This window comes from Halichoerus grypus, chromosome 1 (genome assembly GCF_964656455.1).
Source record: "Halichoerus grypus chromosome 1, mHalGry1.hap1.1, whole genome shotgun sequence".
NCBI classification, from domain to species: Eukaryota; Metazoa; Chordata; class Mammalia; order Carnivora; family Phocidae; genus Halichoerus; species Halichoerus grypus.
Window position 1 is genome coordinate 188802961 of NC_135712.1, and position 23819 is coordinate 188826779.

Here is a 23819-nt window from a genome sequence, read left to right on the forward strand (position 1 = left end):
CAGAAAATAGAAAAGGCAGGAAAACTTCCCAACTCATTTTATGAGGCTAGTAAGATCCTGATACCAAAATAGGATAAAGACACCACACGTACACACACACACACATGTATACACACACACACACACACACACACACACACACAAAGGAAGGAAAGATTATTACAGTCCTATATCTCTTGTGAACTTTGACACAGAAATACTAAACAAAATGTTAGCAAATCAAATGCAACAATGTGTAAAAAGAATCCTAAATGGGATTTATTCCAGATATGCAAGGATAGTTTAATACTTTAAAGTGAATCAGTGTAATCCACCATATCAACAAGCTAAATAAGTGAGTTCAGCAAGGGCACAGGATACACAGAAAAATCAATTACATGTATATATACATAATATTTCTATATGCAGAATCCCAAATTTAAAATGCAGTGCCATTTATGAAAGTTCTACAGAAAATGAAATACTTAGATGTACACTTAACAAAACATGTACAGGATTTGTATTATTAAAATTACAAAATGCTGGTGGAAGAAATCAAAGAAGACCTGAATAAATAAAAAGACTTAAAAGTCTCAACATAGTAAAGATGTCAGTTCTCCCCCAAATGATAGGTTTAATGCAATTCCTAACAAAATTCCAGCAAGCTTAGTCTAAAATGTATATGTAAAGATATAGGCCATAACAATCATATACAACCCAAACAATCATAGCATAGAAAAAATAAAATAATTACTCTATCTAACATTAAAGCTAACTATATAGCTCTATTAGTCAAGTCAATGTGGTACAGCAGAGGACACAGTGGAACAGAATAAAGGACCCAAAAATAGACCCTCATACACATGTTCAAATGATTTTTGACAAAGGTACAAAAGCCATTCAGTGAAGGAAGCCTAGCTTTTCAACAAATGGTGGTGGAGCATTAGACATCCAATTAACATTGGCAAAATAAAATGAACACTGATCTAAACCATATATCTTATTCCCAAATTAACTCAAAATATTTATAGACTTAAATATAAAATTATAAAAATTTTAGAAAAATAAACACAGGAAAAAATTGTTGGGATCTAAAGCTAGATAAGGAGTTCTTAGACTTGGCCCCCAAAGCACAAATCCATAAAAGGAACAATTGATAGATTGGACCTCATTGAAATTAAAATTTTTTCTCCGTGAAAACCCATGTGAAGAAAATGAAAAAACAATCTACAGGCTGGAAGAAGAGATTTACAAACCACATATTTTACAAAGGACTAGTATCTAGAATATATAAAGAACTCCTAAAACTTAACAGTAAAAAAAAAAAAACACCACCACCAACAAAAAACCCAAAACAATCCAATTAGAAAATGGACACTGCAAGACATGAGCAGATATTTTACCAAAGAATACATACAGATGGCAAATAAGCACACTAAAAGATGCTTTACATCATTAGCCACCAGAGAATTGCAAATTAAAACCATAATATCAATACACATCTATCAGAGTGGCTAAAATAAAAAAATAATGACAACACCAATTATTAGTATGCAGAGAAACTGATCAGACATACATTGTTAGTGACAATATAAAATGGCCAGCCACTCTGGAAAAGAATCTGGCAGCTTCTTATAAAACTAAACATGCAACTATCATGTAACTGAGCAATTTCACTCTTGAGCATTTATCTCAGAGAAATGAAAATTCATGTTCACATAAAAACTTGTACATAAATATTCATAGCAACTTTTCTCATAACAGCCCAAATCTGGAAATAGCCCAGATGTTTTTAGCAGATACATGGGTATGATAAACTGTGGTACCCATGGAATTCTACTCAGCAATCAAAAGGAATGAACAATTGGTACAATCAACAACTTAGGTGATTCTCCAGCGAATTATATTGAGTGAAAAAAGTCATCCCAATAAATTACATTCTTTTGGATTCCATTTATATAACACTTTTGAAATGACAAAATTTAGAAATGGAGGATAGATCCATGATTGCCAGAAGTTAGGGATGGAGGTGGGGGTGGGTGGGGGCAAGAGAAAGGTGGGTATGGTAATAAAATCAAAAGATGAGGGATCCTTGTAGTGAGAAAAGTGATGACCCAACACAAGTTATAAAATTGTATAGAACTTAATACACACACACACACACACTGAAATGAGTACAAGTAAAACTGGGATTTAGGGAAACTCTGAATAAGATTAGTATATTGTATCAGTGTCAGTATCCTAGTTGTGCTGTTATACTGTTTTTTCAAAGTGGTACCACTTGGTGAAACTGGATAAAGTATACATGGGATCTCTCTGTATTATATCTTACAAATGCATGTGAATCTATACTTACCTCAAAATAATTTCAATTAAAATTATATATTAAACACTTTCTAAAGATTTATAGATATGTAAATTATATATGTATAATACTTTGAGCCTTTACTACATGCAGTGCACTGTTCTAATGATTTTATATTAATAACTCCATTTAATCCTCAAAACAACCTTATGAGGTGAGCAGCAGTATTATCCCCATTTTCCAACAAGGAAAGCAAGACACAGTGAGATTAAGCAATCCGTCTAAAGTTACAAGCCTAGTAAGTGTCAGAGCTTGGATTAGAATCCGAGAATCTTTGGCTCCAGTATCCACAGCCCTAACTGATAGGCTATTTTCTCTCTTTACTTGTAACTTACTTGTAACTTAAAGCATTAGGAATAACTTTATGGAGAAAAATGGCATTTTAAGCTTCCTAAAAGGGAAGATTATGATCTGATATATGTAGAGCATTAATTACACTGTACATAGGAGGAACTTAATACATATTTGTTGAATCAATAAGTGACTTGCCTTCTTTAAACCACTAGATGATTCCTTCAGTCACTATCTGCCAGCAGTCCAGGGTTTGCAAAATGAGAAAATGAGGGACCCAGGGCAAGGAGCTCGTTTTACTTTATTGCATCATTGAACTTTCTCTCAAATGAGGTCAGTGTTTCCCAAGGGGGAATCTGTTGGCCTCCTGGGTGGGACAGTTCTTTTTTGTGTGGAGATAACACACTACAGAACTTTTAGCAACATTTAGAATGTTCCCTACATGTCGGACACCACCTCCCCCCTCTCCCCCCCCCCCCCCCCCGCCATTACTGGGACATTTCCTAATTCTCCTAAGAACCCTGGTCAAAAATCAGCGCAGTTTGTCTCTTTCTGGGATTCCTAGAGCTCATGCAACAGAACTGCAGGATTCACATGACTTAGAAGGAACATTCCATCTTATCCCTTGCCTTGGCTGCAGGCATGTGATACAAAGAAATAGAACTTCCTTGCTTTCACAGTGGCTCTGAGTTTGAGTTTGAATGGGTCTAAAGTGTTCACTTTGGGTTTTTGATATGGCTATTCTTTTTGGTGGAATAAAGAGGTTTCCCCTTTCAGAGAAATGCTGCCGAGCGCATACCACCATCACACCCCGAACCAGTTTCTTTCAATCTCAATAGAAAAAAAAAAATATCTGAAAGGGAAAATTATTAATGGATTATTGTACATGTGGAAAATCTTTTGGAAGGGCAATTTTCTCTTGTTGACTGGTGGAAAAACAGCGCGTTAATTATGTTGCCTTGTTCAAGCTGAAAGAATGTAGTGAACTTTGGAAACCTTTCAGTTGCTTTTGTGGAAGAGCATCGAAGGGATCTGAAGCCATCTCTGTCAGAGAAGTGCTAGGCAGCTGTGTGCCTCCTGAGACACTGGGTCTGGATGTGCTCAGGGGATCTGTGAGCCTAAGCCTATGGGACTTTTTGGGGAAAACTCACAGGGAGGTGAGGGGTGGGGGAAGGTAGAATTTCCACTTCAGGTTTTGAGCACTAGCCAACTTTCTTTCCTTTCTCTCCTTTCCCAGCAAAGAGAAGGTAAGGAGGTGAACTTGAACACAGTTGCAGTGGTACCCGGATTCATTTAGATGCTTGTGACTATACACTTGTCGTTTTGGTCTGTGATGGTGGATGAGCTTCCTAGCCATGAGAACAGGCGGAACAAATCTTTTGCCCCGAAGTAATATAGTGCTTTCACAAAAGCCCAAGTAAAGAGTGAGGCTTGCATAGAAAAATAAAAACAAAAGCAACACAATGATTTGCATTTTAAAAAATGGAAGCATGATGTTGCTTTCCCAGAAATCTAGTTCCAGGAGAGGAATTGTGGGTAAACGGAGAGCCCCCAAATTGTAGAAGAATGCCGTTCAAGGTTAAGAATAGGACTTCAGAGGCCCAACTTTTGTACCCCGCTTGAATTTCAGATGAGATAAAACCAGCCGCTCTGCTAAGTTGCAGTGCAAAAGCTTACATGACTTCTTGTGAAAAGCAATTTATTTTAGATTATAGCACAGCAGCTATCATTTAAACTGCTAGGGATTGTAATTGAGCTCAGAACCAACCTTCTCTGTGAGCAGAGGGTGCGATAATAAGTTTACCCAGGCTGTTCTAAAAAACATGAATGCCAGCCCTTCAGGACAGATGGGCATGGTAGTCCAAACATGGATCACTAATGTCTTGCCAATCTCAAACAACTAGCCTATTCAAAATTGCATTCTGGGAAATGTACCTTGCTGGGTATTCAAATGTGCACTTGCTGTCCATTTTGGTGCTGTTAATATGAAATGGATAAGAAGCAGCAATCTTGAGGAAATGAGAGAACATGCAGTTAGAACTAGGGAACTTTTGATTTCCATCTTTATCTGGGGTCATGATGGGGCTTGCAGGGAGGTTGTGTGGGGGCAAAATCCAGGATGAAGAGTGCCTCTTGATACTGGATATTTTTTGATTTGATAATGGAGGGAATGTGCTTACCCTCCAAACCCCAAAATGTCATCCTGTTATTAAGTCCTAATGAAAGCTTAATTGTTCTGTTGCGAAAAAAAATGATGTGTCTGATTTCCGTCCACTGCATTTGCTCCCTTCTTATTATAAATAAACCCAGTTATATGAAATTTACTGCTCCTCCAGAGTTGTGCAGAGACTCAGAAGACATTTTATCCAGGCTCAAGTATTTCTTCTTGTTTTTAGTAAAAGACAGCTCACAATGCCCTTGCTCTTTTTGTAACTTTCTTTTTTGTTTTGTTTTTTATGAAAGCAATAACTGGCACATAGTTACCAAACAAATACTTTAGAAATACTTACAATGAAAAGTAACCGCTCCCAACTCCACCCTTTCCCCCTCTAGTTGGACCCGCTAAATGCAATGCTGTAACTCATGCCTGGTTTTAGTTCATTATAGCTAGTTGATATTTTATCCATTTTATGTTATCTACTGATTTTCTTCTAAGAAAGAGAAGGATTTAGCTTACTTACATTCGCCTTTTCACGTTCTCCCATTATAATGTGACATTATTTTCAACTTCCATTGTTCTTGCCACTTCTAAACCGAATTTATTGAACTGGAGGGCGTTATGCTGAGCGAAATAAGTCAATCAGAGAAAGACATGTATCATATGATATCACTGATATGAGGAATTCTTAATCTCAGGAAACAAACTGAGGGTTGCTGGAGTGGGGGGTGGGGGTGGGAGGGATGGGGTGACTGGGTGATAGACACTGGGGAAGGTATGTGCTATGGTGAGCGCTGTGAATTGTGTAAGACTGTTGAATCACAGACCTGTACCTCTGAAACAAATAATACATTATATGTTAAAAAAAAAAAAAGAAGAAGAAGATAGCAGGATGGGAAGAATAAAGGGGGGGAAATTGGAGGGGGAGACGAACCATGAGAGACTCTGAGAAACAAACTGAGGGTTCTAGAGGGGAGGGGGCTGGGAGGATGGGTTAGCCTGGTGATGGGTATTAAAGAGGGCACGTTCTGCATGGAGCACTGGGTGTTATACACAAACAGTGAATCATGGAACACTACATCAAAAACTAATGATGTAATGTATGGTGATTAACATAACATAATAAAATAAAATTAAAAAAAAAAACAAACTCCCCCTTACTGGGTCATCAGTCTGGTCAGTATCTCTTACCTCCTCCCCGGGCAGATGAGACACAAGCACTCAAACCCTTTTCTTCGGTATTCTTCCTCTTCTACTTCCCATTCTTAGGCAGCTATACCATTATTTTTGCATTGCCAAGTTTAATTTACATTTGCTGTCACCAGCATGGTCTTTGTGATTTTTCCAAAGTTGAAAATAATGAAAAGGATTTGCATAATTAGGACTTTGTTAAATTATTTACCACAGACCTGAGTGTTCTCTGTGGTTACAGTGTCACATCTCCTGTGATACTCCAAAGAGACTGTGCCCAGAGTCAGGTTCAAATGGATGCTCTTTCTTTGTCATTTTGTCAGAATCATTCCATCTGTTAGTGTGTGTAATGCATATTTCACATCTTTCTTATAAAGTTACTTGTGTTTGTTTCTACTGGGATTTCTGATGTCCTCTTGCCTTTCCTGAATGTGTGCCTCAGTCAGCAAGGTTTCAAAGCTCAGAATGCACTCTTTGTTCTATTGTTCTCCCTCCTTGTAGATCTCCATTTGCTCTCATTTCCACAGGTTGCTCTGTAGACCTGCTGGATAGAATTAGCTTGAGGTTTGCCCTTTGAGATTCACTGTTTGCTGGATCCAATGGGCTTTCTGGTTTGTTTGTTTGTTTTTTTTAACTGACTTAATTTTGCTTGTAGTTGATTTTTTACTTACTTAATTTTGCTTGTAATTTTCCAAGAAAGGGTGAATGGGAGGTGAACTTTCTGAGTCCTGGCAAGTTTATAATTTTTAAATTTTGTTCCCAAACAGGATTGATAGTTTGGGTATAGACTTTTGTATTGAAAATCATTTTTTACTACGACTTTTTAGCATCCAGCACTGCTGCTGTTAAATCTGATGGTTCTCCCATCCTTACTTCTTTCATAGGCTGCCTTTTTTGTTTGATTTCTTTTCTTTTTAGGAGGCTATCAGGAATTTCTCTTTAACTGCAGTTTTCTGGCACTATGTCTCCTTTGCACTGAGTACATTCCTATACTCTGAAGATTCATGTTTACTTTTAGCTCTGGGAAATTTTCTAATCTAATTTCTTTGATAATTTTCTCCATTCCAGTTTCTTTTTGCTCATTCTGAAACTCCTACTAGTGCATTCTTAGAACTCCTGATATAGCTCATTTTTTTCTCACATATTTGTGTATTTAGTCGATAGTCTAGATTTCTCCAACTTTGCCATCAAACTTTGTGTGGAATTTTTAATTTAAGGAATCCTATAATTCCCAGATCTTTCTTGTTATCTGACTGCCCCTTCTAAATATAATTTAAAATTTTTTGTTGTGCTGTTACCAAATCTCCTGAAATCATTCTTGAGGGTATTAAATAGATTTTTCTTTAAAGGTTGTATCTTTTCTCTATGTTGTCTGTTTTCTCAATATCATATTTTCTATTGTTTTGCTTGCTCATGCTCTTTTTTTGTGGTGGCTCTTCTTGGCATATTAAATTCCTGGTGATCTGGGGTTGTGTGTAAAAGAATGAGGCCATAGAAATGCTGTCTACAAACTATTTTTAAGTGTAAGGATCTTATAAATGGCCTGCTTAAAGGGTCGAAATTTAGAGTCTGTGGATGGGAATGAAGGGAATCTCAACTTGCCAGAATGAGGTTTAAACACCCATAAGTGCCCTCGTTTTCCCCAGACACTTTTTTTTCTTATTGTCTTGAAGCTTCAAGTCCAGTCCACATGGAGAGCCAGGAGGGAGGGTGGTTGATGTTACATATACTGACCTGTAGGTAATACCCTCTTTCCAGCACTCCCCCCCCCGCCCCCACCTCCACCCACTGTTGTACCCGCTGTTTCTGAAACTTGAGTCTTTCTGGGGTACTGTCAGGCAGCTCTGTTCTCTCCTTTGCTTGAAACCCCCTTTTAGGCTATGGTTTTCTTTGCTATGGTTCATAAGTCAACAGACTCTTATTGAAACCCTTCATCTTCTAATGGCTTCTTCTCATTCTTTTTGTGGTTATGGGTTTTATACCTTTGTGCTCCTTTAGTGTCATTTAGAAAGTACTTTGAGTGGGAAGAGAGGTAATGGGTTTGCTCAGTCTACCAGTGTGAACCAGACACACAGTTTTTAAAAAAGAGAGTTTGTGCTTTCCATATGCCACACACTAGAGAAATACCATGTAGCTCTTCATTTTATTTTCCACAGTTTGTTAATCTGATACTTAGGATCAGCAGTCACAGGAACTTGCACAAACATTTCATTAACTAAATGGAGCCCATACAAAATATACTTGAGAAAACAGTGTGTTCTGCTATTTTCTCTACATCCTGTAACTGATCATGCCAGGAGTTTGTTTTCTTCATGAATTCAGCAAGGTTATATAACTTGTTTAAAAGTTCTGTTTTTTATCATTATGTTGTGTACCTGAAACTGAAGTAACATTATGTGTCAACTGTACTGAAGTTTTTTTAAAAAATCTCTTTATTTTAGTTATCAAAGAAAACATGATTGGATGTCATTAATCAAAATGTGTCATCAGTTAAATTGTGTTCTTCCTCAGTGAAGGGCAAAGATCTGGAGAGTAAGTATGCCCAAACAAAAACAACGTCCAATGAGTATGTGAAACTATTCAATGACAAGAGATTCACATTAAAACTGGTACCTATGTCATCTACAGAATTAACAAAGTTTTTAAAATATGGTAATTACTGAAAAAAAGAAAAACTCCAATACCTTTATACTGTTACGTGCTTTTGTTAGGAACGACAATATTTAGTACAATCTTGCAGGTACTTTAAAATGTTTATTATATTGAACTTAGTGATCACCCATTTTAGGAAATTGAAGTTAAGAAAATAATCAGAAATTAAGGTCAAGGTTCATTTCTTAAGATGTTCATTATAGCATTAGTTTGTAATAGAAAAACCCTAAATAACATACATTGAAAAGTTAAATTAAAAAAAAAGTTAAATAAAAATTTGGCACACCCATACCATGGAATACTGTTTGTACTTTAAATTGAAATTTATAAGTAGTTTTTAACGTTCTGATAAAATACTTAGGTATAATTTAGGTGAAAAGACAATCTAGAAATGGCATTATGTATTAAGATCCCAACCATTCAAAAAGAAAAAGAAACCAGAGGGAACCATACTAAAATTTTAACTGCAGTTGCCTCTTGGTTGAATTGTATGAGATGTTGTCTTTTTTTTGCTTATTAACATTTCATTTTATTTTCCAGATGTCTTATAGTGAATATGTCTGATTTTGATAGAAATAAGAAAAAAACTCTTTATGTGCTTCGGAAAGTAAAATTTTAAAAAATGTCCAAAAAGGGGGGGGTACCCTGGGTGGCTCAGTCAGTTAAGCATCTGACTCTTGATTTCGGCTCAGGTCATGATCTCAGGGTCAGGAGCCTGCTTAAGGTTCTCTCTCTCTCTCTCTCCCCTTCCCTCTGCCCCTCCCCCCGCCAATTGTCACCAAGTGACCCATCTAGCTTTTCCCCCTGAACTTTTAACCTTTTCTATCACAGAATCAAGAAGGTGTACTGTATAAAATAGTGTATGAAGTGTTTTCCATTATTGAAAGTATCTCTCAGATGCATCTGGAAAAGCTAATTGGTATATTATGTTAGATTTGCTCCTTTTTGCTCTCTTTCTCTCTGTATCTCACACCTGTCTCCAAAGTCTGATTTATGTCAACATTAGCTAAAGAAATATTCAGATTCTCTAGAACACGAAAGTTACACTTGCATCTTTGAACAGAATTTGAGACAAAGTTGTGAACAGTGGGCTGGGAGTCAGACTCTCAGCTTTAGTCTGGCTCACTGGGTGAAAGAAAAAAAATGAGGATACTGAATTGGATGATTTCTACGGTCCTTCTAGGTCTTTTGCTCTGACTTTGCAAATATCTTCCCCTGGCATAGTCTTGATAAAACCAAGATACAGACATGAGTCAGTGAGAAGCATGTGTTCTCAGCGCATGTTTCTTTGTCAGTTTCTTTGCTTGAAAAAGAGAAATTGACTTCAGGAAGTCACAGTTTTTCACGTTCATTTGGAAGATGAGAAAATAGAACAAGCAGCCCAGCGTAGAAGGCACTGTTCCTGAAGTTTCTAGCTATATTTTAGGTCTGGCAGGGATATTATTTGTCCTCAGAAGCATCCTATGGACTGAGTTTTTCTGACCCACAGAACACAAAGGTAAGGTGAACAAATGATCTGGTTTGGTGCATTTGTTTTCCCTCCTCAATAAAATGTACCAGCCAGTGGAATTTGTGTGGAAACAGAAACCATTTCCAGAGAGGTGCTAGTGCTTTGTGCAGTGAAAGCCTCCTGGGTCCTGCTCGGCCTCTGCTTCTTCTGGATATTGCTGCTCTTCCGCCTATCCTTCCCACTTTCAAGAAGATCCAAAGTAGAAATTGCTATGTATTTTTTTTCAGATTATAAACGGAATACCTGCCTATGTTATAAAATTAAAATTCAAAATCCAACACCACAGAGAAAAATACTTTTGAAAATTAAATATCACCTGTCATCTTACCACACAGCCATAACCTTGATTAATACGTGGGGTATTTTGTGCCAAACCCCCTGCTTCACCAGTGCATGTGCGTGTGCGTGCACACACACGCGCGCACACGTACACACACACACAAATTTGATACATCCAATACTGTTGTTATTTTACCTTACGATATGCCGTGCATTGAATTTTACATCATCATCTATAATTGTAACATAGTATTATTACTCTGTATGTGTGAAATATAGTTTACCGAAACCATCCCCTTTAATGGATTTTGTTTGCTTCCAATTTTGGCTCTTAGAAGCAATGCTGCAACAAAGAACCGGGTGTGTATATTTTTGCACCCCTGTTCCATTATTTCTTAAGCAAATTTTATGAAAATGGAATTCTAATGTCAAAAATATAGAATATATTTTTGTGTTACCCTGTCCTCCACGAATATTGTAGCAGTTTATATCAACGCTGCCATTGCCCCAGCTTTCTCCCCCCACCCCCCTTCACCGAGCGCTCCCTCAGGTGTTTGCAGTTGAAGAGAAAGTCAACAGACTGTGCCTGAGAAGACTGGCTCGGTGCAGGGGTGACCTCACTCAGGAAGGCCTGCTTTGGGTGAGCTGGTGGTGGGGGTTCGGATTTCTCCCCTTAGCATTTCATCTCACTTCTTTAGCGCCGGGGGATTGTTTTATTTTTTTGTTTTTGTTTTTTGCTGACTAAGAAAAGCAGTAGGAGTGTTTTGCGTTCACTACTTCACCAAATAGCAGGCGTCCTGGTTTTGACTGCCCGTTACTCGGCAGTGCTTCTGTTCTGACTTCCGGTGTGTAGCTGGTGTTTTCGGCAACAGTCAATGCTCTGTGTTTGTTTTGCGTTAGGCTTCTACCCGCCTCCCAAACGCTGCACCCCGACACCCCCAGTCCTTCGACCTGCTGCACTAGAGCAGGGTGATAAAATACCGTGCCCAATTGTTCTTAAGCCCAGAAAATTTATTTTCCGGAGTTTAAGCTGGCATCATGAGTTGTTAACCCTGTTAGAAAAATGCAAGTTGGATTTATGATCCCCTTACACAGGTAATTGGGCCCTAATTTTAAAATCTGAGCCAATCGATTTGTACTATATTGCATGATAACATAACAGAAGTGCAATTGAGTCCAGGCGATGTGTGACTTTGAGCCTCCAATTATGCAATAAATTAATTTTGGTTCTTTAATAAATGATGCCTAGGTTGACAGCAGCTTGTCGTGGTTCCCTCTGCCTCCCCTACTCTGCAACACTCTCTTCTCTTTCTTCTTCCTACCCATTTTTTCCTCTTTTCCTTCCCAATCCTGCAAGGTTTAGGAATGACTTGTTTCAGAAATCAAACCTTGCATATTAAGACCTTAAAAGGGAATTTCGTGCCTCGTCCCTCCCTGTAAACTGTTGACATTTCATTTCAATCCCCAACTCATTCCTGATGGGTCACTATTATGTATTGCCTGCAGGATTGGCTGTTAAGCTCCCAGTTACATAAATTGCCTTTGTGGTGTCTGACAGTCTCTCTAGGAGATTCCGTCTGGAATATTGATACTTCCTTGACCTTTCCATGAGGTCCTAGCATAGGCCCTTTTAATAGGCTAGATTTTCCTATCCTTTCTGTGCCTTTGAGATAATTTCCCCCTTGTATTTATTTTTAGCTGGTTGTATTGTATGTATTTCTGCAAAATATATCAAGTTATTTTTGGGACAAGGGTAGGATATAAATAAATAAGACATACTGCTGAGATCAGTTTCTGGAAGACTTGAGTTATCCAGCAGTCAGAGGCAGTTAATTGGAATCTGTATCTCAAACTTTTCCTTCTTTTGGCAAGCCCTTGTTATTTGGAGTAAGGGGCCGTTTTAAGTGAGACTTTGAGCATTTGTCGGAGAGATCAATGAGGAGAGGGCGAAGGAGGAAGTGGGGTACTGGAAAGAGTCCTCCAGTGAGGGCCTAGGGAACCGGAGTCCCAGCTCATCCTTCTAGGAGGCTCTGGGCAGATCCCTTCCTGGCTCGGATACTCGCTCCCCTCTTTCGCAACATGGCTTCCTCATTGCTGTAGCCCTTCCTAATTTTAGGAGTTCATAACAAGGGGTGCTAACTTTGGAGAAGACTGTAGCCTCTGACTCTTTAGTACTCCTTGTGCTGCTTTATGTTATTTACTTTTTAAAGATTTATTTATCCATTTTGAGAGAGAGAGAGGAGAGAAAGAGAAAGAGAGAGCAAGCAGGGGGTGGGGCAGAGGGAAAGGGAGAGGATCTCAAGCAGCCTCCCTGCTGAGTGGGGAGCCTGATCTGGGGTTCGATCTCACAACCCTGAGATCATGACCTGAGCTGAAATCAAGAGTCAGACGCTTCACCAGCTGAGCCACCCAGGACCCCCCTCTCCTGTGTTGCTTTAAACTTTCATCCTCCCTAAAAACAAACTAAACTGTCTGCTGTGGAGTATTAAAAATACTCAGGTATTGGATAGCTACCCTGAAAGAAATATTGTTTTCTACCTCTTTCTGCAGAAAGTATAGACAGTGGTCCCTTTTCCATGCCTTTCCACACAGGTCTGTTTTCCTGGGAGTTCATAGCTGAAGGTGATTTCTGAGGGGCTCCATGCAGGGTTATGGAAGAAAGACATGAGGTAGCCGGGAAGGTCTGGGGAAAATTCTGTATTGCACTAAACAAAGAGCTCTTGCCATGTCCAGAATCACTTCGTGATCATGTGCAATTCTGAGCTGCTTAGTAAATAAACTAGAGCATCATAATTGCTGAATGATAACATTGCAGTTTTTGTCATACACAATGTGTTCTGGATTACTTCAAGAATACACAGTTTTCTCTGTTTTTCTTTTCTTTTCTGGTGAATTGTTTGGAGTCATGCAGGGAGGAAAGTGTTCTGATTTGAATTAAGGCCGGGTGAAGAGAGTGAAATCATCAGTTATTTTATGATTTTTTTTTTCTCTACCTTTACTCTTACAGCTTTAATTATACGAGTAATTAAGTAGTTTGACCCTACCTTTTAAGGTCATTGGTGAGGTTCTTTTCCTTAAAACAAAACAAAACAAAACAAAAAAACACAACAAAAAACCCAAAACAAAACAAAAACTTTTTTTCTGATTTCATTTTCTCCAACTCTTTCTATGTTAAAGAAAATTTCCCTCCAAAGATAATCATGTTCGTATTTTTGCAAAGTTCTCTTAAAGCATCTTTAAATGTACTTTTTTGGTTGATTAATTTAGTCATTGTAGATCCTTGAGCACAAAAAGATGAAAAATCCTTGTAAGGAATTGAATCTGCAAGTGTCTTATATTTTATCGTGAATAGATCTAAAATGTTTTATTTTTTGACAGCCCAAGACAAAAGATGATGACTAGACATCTGACTTAACTATTAGAGAGTTATTTTCTTCGTCTTAGGGAATTTATGGGATTCTTTCAAATGGATATGGACAGAAGTAACTAGATGTATACCACTTTTCCCACTTTGTGATTTGAAAATGTCTAAAAATACATATGTATGATTTTTACATCCTTGGCCCTATGTTATTTCTCAATTTAGGATATAAGCATTAGGAATTTACTAATTTATTCCGGTAATTATCTATTCTCTTAGTTGCAAATACTGGTAAGTAATTTTCTTTCAGTATAACTCTGAGCCTATTGTTAAAAGCATATTTAAAATCATTCCATTAAAAATGATGATCCAAATTTGGTGAAGTTCTTTCTGACCATCTGGGCTGTTGCAAAAGTTGAAAAATCTAGGACACTATCAGGAATGTCACCAATAGCTAGTAATTTGAGAATAATTTAATGTGAGGAATATGTTGAAAGACTATTTTAAGTCCACGTATTTCAAGTAGGTTTTATTTATTCTAATCTGGGAACATATGAATTGGAAAATTCTCAAGGTAAGCTCTTGATTGTAAAGTCTTTTATAATGATGACCATCCATCCAAATCAGCAGTGATCATCGAGAGTTGGAGATTATTGTTGAATTTGGAGAGAGCTGAGACTCTTATATCACTCTTAAATAGTTGAAGTTGTTATAGAAACTGCATATAAAATATAAACACACATGTACATGTGGAATGAGCAGGATATTAGAATGGATCTCTTCTTGTCTGAGTTTTCATTGAGGTGCCTATGGTATCTATCAAAAGACCAACTATCCCATATGTAGTATGTCATGAGTCTGCCTTATGGCTTTTGAATATTTAAGAGTCAAGAGGGGGTTAGAGAAGAAATTTCTTTGGAGAGAGCTGTGGTCATGCAGTGAGTTGTCACCACCCCCTTGGGAGAAGTGGTGGTGAGTACTGTTTTGTAACCCCAAACCCAGAGAGGTGTCATCAAAAGGACTAATCAGAGAGCTCTGAATTGTGTTTCTTGCAGTTGGAGGACCCAGGAATTTAGAGCAGCCCATGAATCAGTGTCTGACTCAACCTGGGAAATCTAGAAGGGAAAGCAAAGACAGGCTGTCAACTATGTGGGTGGTAGGATGGGTGTGCTGATGCTTGAGAATTGGCCTGCTTTTCCAGGCTTTGTCAGAGCATGAGATATGCGAGTGTTTCCTAGGGACCAGATCCAGACTGCAGAGGACAGAGCCAATGAGGAGTTGTTTTGAATCTAGTCAAGAATTGCAACTGAAGGAGGTCAGGGAACCACAACATATGAGGTCCAAGGGAGATTGCTAGATCCTTGGGGCTCAAGGAGAGGTTCACAAAGAACAACCCAGAGAAGAGTCTAGGTCTAAGAGAAGGACCCTGCAGGGAACCTCTGCATAGTCCATGCAGACTCCCCCAAAAAACTCAGCATCAGGTATACAGACACAGACAACTCCTTTTTTTTTTTTTTTTTTTAGAGATGGGTGGAGCGGGGCAGAGGGAGAGAGAGAGAGAGAGAATTTTTTTTTTAAGTTTTTCTGGGAATAAAGTCTAGGATTTTTTTTTTAAAGATTTTATTTATTTATTTGAGAGAGGGAGAACGAGAGACAGCACGAGTGGGGAGGAGAGGGAGAAGCAGGCTCCCCATGAGCAGGAAGCCTGATGCAGGGCTCAATCCCAGGACCCCAGGATCATGACCTGAGCCAAAGGCAGACACTTGACTGACTGAGCCACCCAGGCGCCCCGAGAGAGAGAGAGACTCTTAAGCAGGCTCCACGCCCAGCATGGAGCCTGATGTGGCACTCGATCTCATGCCCTGAGATCACAACCTGAGCCAAAATCAAGAGTGGGATGCTCAACCGACTGAGCCACCCAGGTGCCTCATACAGACAACTCCTAATATGTACTCATGCACTACAGGCCCATAGAGAGCAAAGCCGACTTGTAACAGAACCAGCACAGGAAGAGTTCTCCTGTCCCTTAATTTTTTCAACCTTGGGAGAATCAGAACATTAGCTAGTAGGGTAAGGGCAGTATGGGGGAGAAGGAGAAAATCACCATGACCATCACCCTATTAGCGGTTTCCATATTGAAGCAGGACTAGGGAAGAGAGTCAACACAAAGGCAAGGACAGATGTTTGCTTAGTACATGTTGTGGCCTTTCTGTTTGTAACTTGAAGTGGTTCTAGGACTGTCTATTACCTGTGAAAAGCAAACTAATGGGCCTGTTAGAGTTTTTTATCCAAGGGCAGAGGAAGATCATTAACACCTAATCAAGTTTAGAGGGACAATGGGCAAGAAAATAAAAATGTTTTATGTTATGAATTATGCTTGTTCAGCATACTTGTTACATAAAGGTGTAACTGTATGTTCATTTCTGAATAGAAATGATATATATATAACTCCTAAGTACATACCCATATATTTAACATATATCAATAAATGTAAGTACCTATTTGGACTAATCAAATCATTTTTTGGTAAAATAATTTGCTTTGGAACTAAAATTAATCAATTTATTTCAAAATGTCAGTATTTCAGTCTGTCAAGTAAGTTATTAAAAATTATTTTTCTCATTTTTTCTTACTATTTTCTCCCATTTTAAGGTTTAAAGTAGTCAGAATTCTAACAAAAACATTGGGGTAGGACAGACATCTGTGAAGAAAAGAGAGATGGATACAATGAGGTTGTCAGAGAGAGAGAACAGTTAACTTTTGTTTTTTTTTCAATCTCCCAAACCTATCTATTCTAGAACATCTTTCCTCCAGTAGAGCATGTCCTCAAATATGATACCCAGGATAGTAAGAGGAATTGTTTGAAATAAAACTGGTTCCTAGTGAAATATATTTTGGAAATTGATGTCCATTTACCAAGTCTTACTTGCTGGGATCTTCTTAAACTCCTTAGTGTATATTGTAGATTTCCGAAGTGGCTTTGTAGTGTGTGGCATTGTCCAAACATGTTTGACCATAGAACATTGTTTTGGTGAGGGCCATGCTTTAGAAACATACATTTAAGAACCCTGGGGATGACTGATGCTCCAGCTGAGGAACAGGCAACCAGTTCACCCAACTTGTAGAAGCGGCTTTGCTCAAGGAGCAGGGATTCCTACAATGGAGGCATAGAGACTAAGGCTGAGAGATGCCCGATATTTATTCCAGAGATGTATACGAGCGAGTGAGTGGTCCATTCCTGTTCCTCTTCAGCCCCTGGGCCTGCAGGACTAACTTCAAAGACCAGCTGGTTTGTAAATATTTGAATCACATTATGGGATTGCTAGACAGACTTTCAGGCTTGCTTGGCCTAAAGAAGGAGGAGGTTCATGTTTTGTGCCTTGGTCTGGATAATAGTGCCAAAACAACAATCATTAACAAACTTAAACCTTCAAATGCTCAATCACAAGATATCGTTCCAACCATAGGATTCAGCATAGAGAAATTCAAATCATCCAGTTTGTCTTTTACAGTGTTTGACATGTCAGGTCAAGGAAGATACAGAAATCTCTGAGAACACTATTATAAAGAAGGACAAGCCATTATTTTTGTCATTGATAGTAGTGATAGATTGAGAATGGTTGTGGCCAAAGAAGAACTTGATACTCTGCTGAACCATCCAGATATTAAGCACCGCCGAATACCAATCTTATTCTTTGCAAACAAAATGGATCTTAGAGATGCAGTGACATCTGTAAAAGTGTCTCAGCTGCTGTGTTTAGAGAACAGCAAAGATAAACCATGGCATATTTGTGCTAGTGAAGCCATAAAAGGAGAAGGATTGCAAGAAGGTGTAGACTGGCTTCAAGAATTCTGAAATTTCCCAGCATGATAAACAAGAAAGCCTCTGGTTGATTTTGGACCAATTTAATCTTATTATTTTAAGGTTAAAAAATGTTGAGTAAAATATTAAATGACATATTTTGTGCCGTGATTCCATTCTCTTTTGGAAGGATTTTCAGTAATTACATACATATTATAACCCAAAGACAAGAACCCCTGAGTAGACTATGAAGTATTTTTTAAAACCAGCAAAGAATGTACAGAAACGATTGCAGAGGTGTAAGTTGTTTTCTAGCTCTGAAACTTTCAAATGAGATATCTCTGAAAAAAATCTTTCTAAAAGACTAATCTCATTTTATCACTTTATCTGTATGGGAAAAGCTAAAGCTTCCAAGGTCTTAAAATAAGACTTTTATAAACTTATGCATATGGGTATTCCAATGAAAGATAGAGGACTGAGCACATACTTAGTTTCATCCCCTTCTCAAATCTTACTAACAGTGAGGGGGGTTTTGTTTAAAGACATTATCCTACAAGGACAAAAAAAAAAAAAAATGGGAGTGACAAAAATGGCAACCAAATTTTGGAAGCTTGATGTCTGATGAATGTTGAATGACTTAACAGACCTGAGAATGGTGAATTCTAAACTAGCACTGAGGAAAGCTGGAAAGCATCCCACTTTACGATGCAGATACCCTCAAAGGCTCAGATATTGATAGGAAGTGGAAAGAAGGATGAGGTGGGGCTGAAAAGAGAGACAGTTATACTTTCTTGCCCCCCAAAAAGATTGAAGGTTCATTCTTGCAGAGAGTCAAACAGAGTATCTCTGGACTAGGGTATACCAAGCACAATTGTGTGTGGCAGTGCTGATCTGAAAATGAGGAATAACTGAAAGTTTTATACCAAATAGTATAATCCCTTCTGCCTTCTCCTCCTTCTCCAAGACACTGGCAGTAGGTAGGATATAGAAAGTCATCTTTAAGGAATCAGACCAGTGAGAGAAAAGACCTAAAGGTATTAACATCAAAGATTCCCAAGAAAACGGTGTAGCTAGCTACACTAGAATAAAGACCACATTTGACAAGCCTCACACACATATTGAAATTTCAGTCAGCTTTATAGTGTTCATTCATACTTAAGAGAAGATGGCAAAGGATCACCAGGCATTTGAGGACCAAAACATTATAAATTATGGAACATCAACAAACCAAAAAAGCAGGTTAGAGGAAGTAGAATTTTTTAGGGAGAACATTTCAAGAAACTATTGGAGAATCCTCAAAGAGATAAGAAAAGGTATTACTTTCATGAATATGACCAGAGATACTACTTGAAAAGGACCAAAGGGGGAAAAAAATAAGTTCTTGGAAAATAATAGAACAGAAGAAATGGAAAACTCAATAAAAAGAAGATAAAATAGAGGCATTCTCTCAGAAAGTAGAGCAAAAAGATAAAGATTGGAAAGAAAAGAAAGTAGGAGGCCCAATATCCAAATAACAGGAATTTTAGAATGAGCAAAGAGAGAAAATAGAAGGGAAAAAATTTATCAAATAAGTCACCAAATGGTATTTTCCAGAACTGATGAGTTTTTAGTTGAAAGGCCTCTTGAGAGCCCAGTGCAGCAAATGAAAATATTACCACACCAAGGCTCACTATTACTTAATTTCAACACTGAAGACAATGGAAGATTCTACAAGATTCCTGGGAAGAAAATCAGATCCAGGCTGTGAAGACATGAAAAGATAGTATTTGGAAACCTCAACAATTTTCAATTCAAGGAATGTATCTTAAGGCAAACTGAATACTTCAAATTTTTTAAAAGATGTTTGTGCATCTAAGAATACTAAGACTTTATAATCTTCTGCTTACATTTGTGGATTCTGAATGAACTTTTTAAGAACATAGGACTTCAGGTATGCTAATCTGACCATTAATTATATTAAAACTAAATCTTTCCTCAGAAGGGCTCCTTCCCCAAAATTATCAACTTCTTGGTAAAAGTCTACATTTGATTGTAATTAGAATGTTTAAAGTCAGATTTATAAGCCATCTCAATATCTCATCATGATTTATAATATCTTTAATGCATTTTATTTTTTAAATTGTCTTCTAAAATTTAGTTTATGATATGACTTTGCAGTATGATTGTGCTTGGAAAAAGAACTTTATTTATAAGGGACCATGGGTAATTAATATATACATAAAATTTTTGCTATATGTCACTATCAATAAAACATAATATGCAATGTAAAAAAAAAAAAAGAACCCTGGGGATTGTTCCACATTTGAAAGATACCCACAACAGAATATAGATTCTAAATCTTAAAGATATCAGATGATTCTATTAATAAATAGTAAGGAGTATTTACAGAGGACGGAAATATATTTTGCCAGGCAATTTGTTCTTTCTGGTTTGGATGACTTATTGCAGATACTATTACCATCGATATATGAAATGAGTATAATGGTATGAAGATGCTGAAGAACTAAGGCGGTCATTGTTGATTTTGTGGCTGAGGAAAATATGGGTATATCTAAAACTCCTGTCTGCAAGGCTTTATATTCACAGTATATGCATGGGCATAACAATGCAAGTGACTTAGTTTTATTAAAATGCCTTTTTGCATTTGTGATCCCAGATCTAGAATTTACCTTTGTTAGGATGTACGTCAGAATTTATTTAATAAATAAATAGTGTCTTCTCTTGTATTTTATCTTGGGTAACTTGGAACACTTACTGTGTGAACTTCTAAATTTTTCCTTGCATTGGAAATGGTTCAGTTACAACCAGAATTTTGGGTTAGTTTTAATATGTTTTAAGAAGTAACTATTCTGGCAATATTCATCTGTCCATGTGTATAAGTGAACACTGGAGTCATCCTAATTAAGGTTTAAATTACTGCTCTGTCATTTATTAGATGATTAAACTTGGGCAGATTTCTTGGTACTCCACTCCAGTTTCTTAATTTATAACAGCATTTCCCAAATTTTGCTGCAGAGATGGCTAGAACTTTTCTGGGTGCAACACTAGAACTTGGGGTGCTTTGATGGGATTCCTCATTCTTTACCCCTTCTTAAGCTCAAAGCAGCTCTTCTTCTTTCTACCTGATATTGGGCTCTATTTAACATTTCATTTATAGTAAGTTTTGTGTTTAAAAATTTTGAACACCATCTTCCTGCTACTTGGATTGTCGGGATTGAGTGAGGTAGAGGAGGAGGAGCAAGGGGGAAAGAAACTTGTTAAAAGCTTGGAAATGAATCCCAGCTCTGGTTGTGCAAATGTCAACAAATTACTTAGTCTCTCTGTATCTGGGCAAAATAACTCATCTCATTAGATTATTGGGAGGACCATGAGACAATGTATAGTTTGTGCATTAGCAAAACACCTGCCACATAAAATTCCCACTAGATGTTGGTCGTCATTCTCGTTACTATTAAAACTCCTTACCCAGTAGCTGCTACATACTAAGTGTTCAACCAATGTCTGCTCCCATTCACCAAACCCTTCTTGAGTGCCTGCAAGTAATGTCAGTTAAGAATACAGCCAATCATTCTAGATAATTGAGAATTTTCTGAAGTCCTTTGGGTTTTAACCCTTGTTGAAACCCCCTAGAGAATTATGTGGTTACCTTCTTGCCTTTTAAATGGAATCCAGAATATGTGGTGAAGTCTTTCTTGCTTGGAGTGCCTGCAAGTAATGTCTTAGAGCAGCAGTTGTTCAAGTTGGATGTATATGAATCCTAAGCATAATATGTACCTTGTTTTAAAAAACCCTCATTAAAGATCATTTTCTTAGGGGCACCTAGGTGGCTCAGTCAGTTAGGCAGCAGACTCTTGGTTTCGGCTCAGGTCATGATTTCAGGGTCATGATCTCAGGGTCATGATCGCAGGATCATGGGATCGAGCCTCGTGACAGGCTCTGTGCTTAGGGTAATGTCTACTTGAGATTCTTTCTCCCTCTCCCTCTGCTCCTCCCCCTGCTCTTTCTTTTTCTCTCTAAAATAAATGCATAAATAAAATCTTTAAAAAATCAATACAGATAATTTTCTTTAAGAAATATAAGACACAATCAGATAATTGAGAGTTCACAGTAATGTAATTTTGGGGAACAAACCCCCACAAAATTGTGTTGTATATTAAAAGAAAAAAATTAAAAACCCAGACTGTCCCTTGAATGGAAAAAATGTTCTCTTATACTGAGGACTCATTTATTCAACAATAACTGTGTGCCTCCTATGAGCCAAAGAGTATGTGAAGCCCTAGAAATGTCATGGAGCATAAGGTACACATGTTCCTTGCCATGTGGAGCTAGCACTTTAGTGTGGTAGATGGGCTAGCAAGCAGTCATACCAAAATATGTGGAAGAGATTCCATGGAGGAAAAGATCCCAGTGCTTTGAATGTGTGCCTAGGAAAGTTGAGAAAGCTTCCCTTAGGAAGTGACAGTTGAGCTGAGATAGGAGTTAATAGGAGGGGAGGGGAGGAAAGCACATTGAGGGCAGAGGAAGCAGCAGATGCAAAGCCCACGGTGGGAGGAAGCAGAGTTTTCATCACCAACCACGACAGGCTCCCACACTCCTGGAGGGTAAGAGGGAGAGAGGGGGAAGATGCCCATGGGAAGGCAGGGAAAGACCAGTCCATAAGGGCCTAATGGGCCAGGACAAGGTGATGCTCCTCGTCTGGGCTTGGAATTGCGTTTCTGCTTGTGGTAACTTTGCTCTGAATTCTTCTCTTTAATAGAGAGATGGAAAATGCAACCCACTTGCTGTAATTTTCTGTGCATTTAGTTCAGAAATGTTTAATACAGAAGGATATTTGTTTAATTTAAAAGTCCCAAGTCTTACTAGGAGTAGCTCCTTAACCCCATGCTCTGTGTATTATATTGTGAAACAATCTTTGAATACTCATTGTTGTGAAACCATAGGTCTGACTGAATTCGAGATTTCACCAAATGGCTATTAGTTCTACTTGCAGGTTTGAAGATGTATGTATTCCAGTGTGGTGTAAATTCTCCCTTGAGGGAGTGTGCTGGTTATTTTCCACCCCATCTCTGTAGTCTACTGGGCGACCTTCTCTGCCCTGCTTGGCTGAGAAGATTGCCGAGAAGTCTGACCTCTATGGACTGCATCACCTGGATTCCCATGACTGTTACTTTCAGTTCAATTTGGTCAGTGGAGATCCTGGAGAGACATGAGGTAATGGGAGGAGAGAGAGGCGAGAAGGTATTGAGGTCTACGTCCCAGCATGGATCCATCTCACGGTGGTAGTTCCCACCTCCCGTACCACCTCAGGCTCTGGTAATGCAATTTCTCCCTTTGCTCTTTTTAGCCCAGGTGGTAGAGGCATCCTGCTGCAGCTAGTCCCAGGGGTCTCAGCATCCTTAACTTGCAGCCCTACCTGCACCTCTGAAAGTAGTTCCTTCATTTAATTCTCTTTAAAGTTGTAGATGATTGTGACCTTTTCCTGCCGGGATTCCAACCCAAACCATCATAATCTGTTTTTTGGCTACCTATTATATTCTCCCCTTCCCAATACCTGGATAGCCTTCAGATTCAGATAACCAGGACCAGAAGAACGATGGTGAAATCCCCTGGATAATCTGCACTTACTTCTTCACTTCAAACTCAAAATAGATCAGTCTCTGGAGGAAGGAAGGGCACTGTTTGTCATCCTGTATCTGCCTGCCTGTCATTCAGGACTTAATTGGGCTTTCATAAATTTCATTCTATTCCTGCTTGTCATGTTTCTGGACCCCTGAGAAATATCTTGCCATGTGTGTTCTGAAATAGGGCATTTTGATACTATAGATATTTTGATCTTTAGAGTACAAAGAAGAGGATTTTGGTCATAGGTATAATATACATCTTAACACCCTCTCTGACCCTATATGCCATCCCACAAGCCTGTTGTCCAGCTTCTATGATGATCGATGTCCCATCATGTAGCACACATGCATATTTTTTCTGTAATATTTTGTAGGGAATTTTGTTCATCATATCATTTCACCTATAAATACATTTTTATGTTTCTTTAACAGATAGGGACTTTAAAAGTACCTATAAAGTATGTGCAATGAAGTGAACAATGATTCTTTAATATCTAATAAATAGACCATGTTCAATTTTCCTCCATTCCCTCAAAATTCTTTTCAGTTGAGTTTTTCAAATCAAAAGCCATACAGTATCCTCACATTGCAATTGGTAGCTACATCAAGT

General features: G+C 38.2%; 1 protein-coding gene and 1 pseudogene across 8 annotated transcripts in view; both read left to right on the top strand.

The window, feature by feature from the left end:
• LOC118553122 (bis(5'-adenosyl)-triphosphatase) overlaps positions 1-23819 on the top strand; it is a 1451800-nt gene that overhangs the window by 537123 nt on the left and 890858 nt on the right. Inside the window, exon 1 of one of the 8 annotated variants that reach the window (XM_078076501.1) lies at positions 10004-10134. The exons of 6 other annotated variants lie outside the window; for them this stretch is intronic. The gene's annotated coding sequence lies outside the window, so the exon portion shown is untranslated. Of the gene's footprint in view, positions 1-10003; positions 10135-10986; positions 11066-23819 lie in introns of those variants that run through there. One more of the 8 variants, XM_078076499.1, reaches the window with a different exon arrangement.
• On the top strand, positions 16947-17642 carry LOC118528828 (ADP-ribosylation factor-like protein 6 pseudogene; annotated as a pseudogene).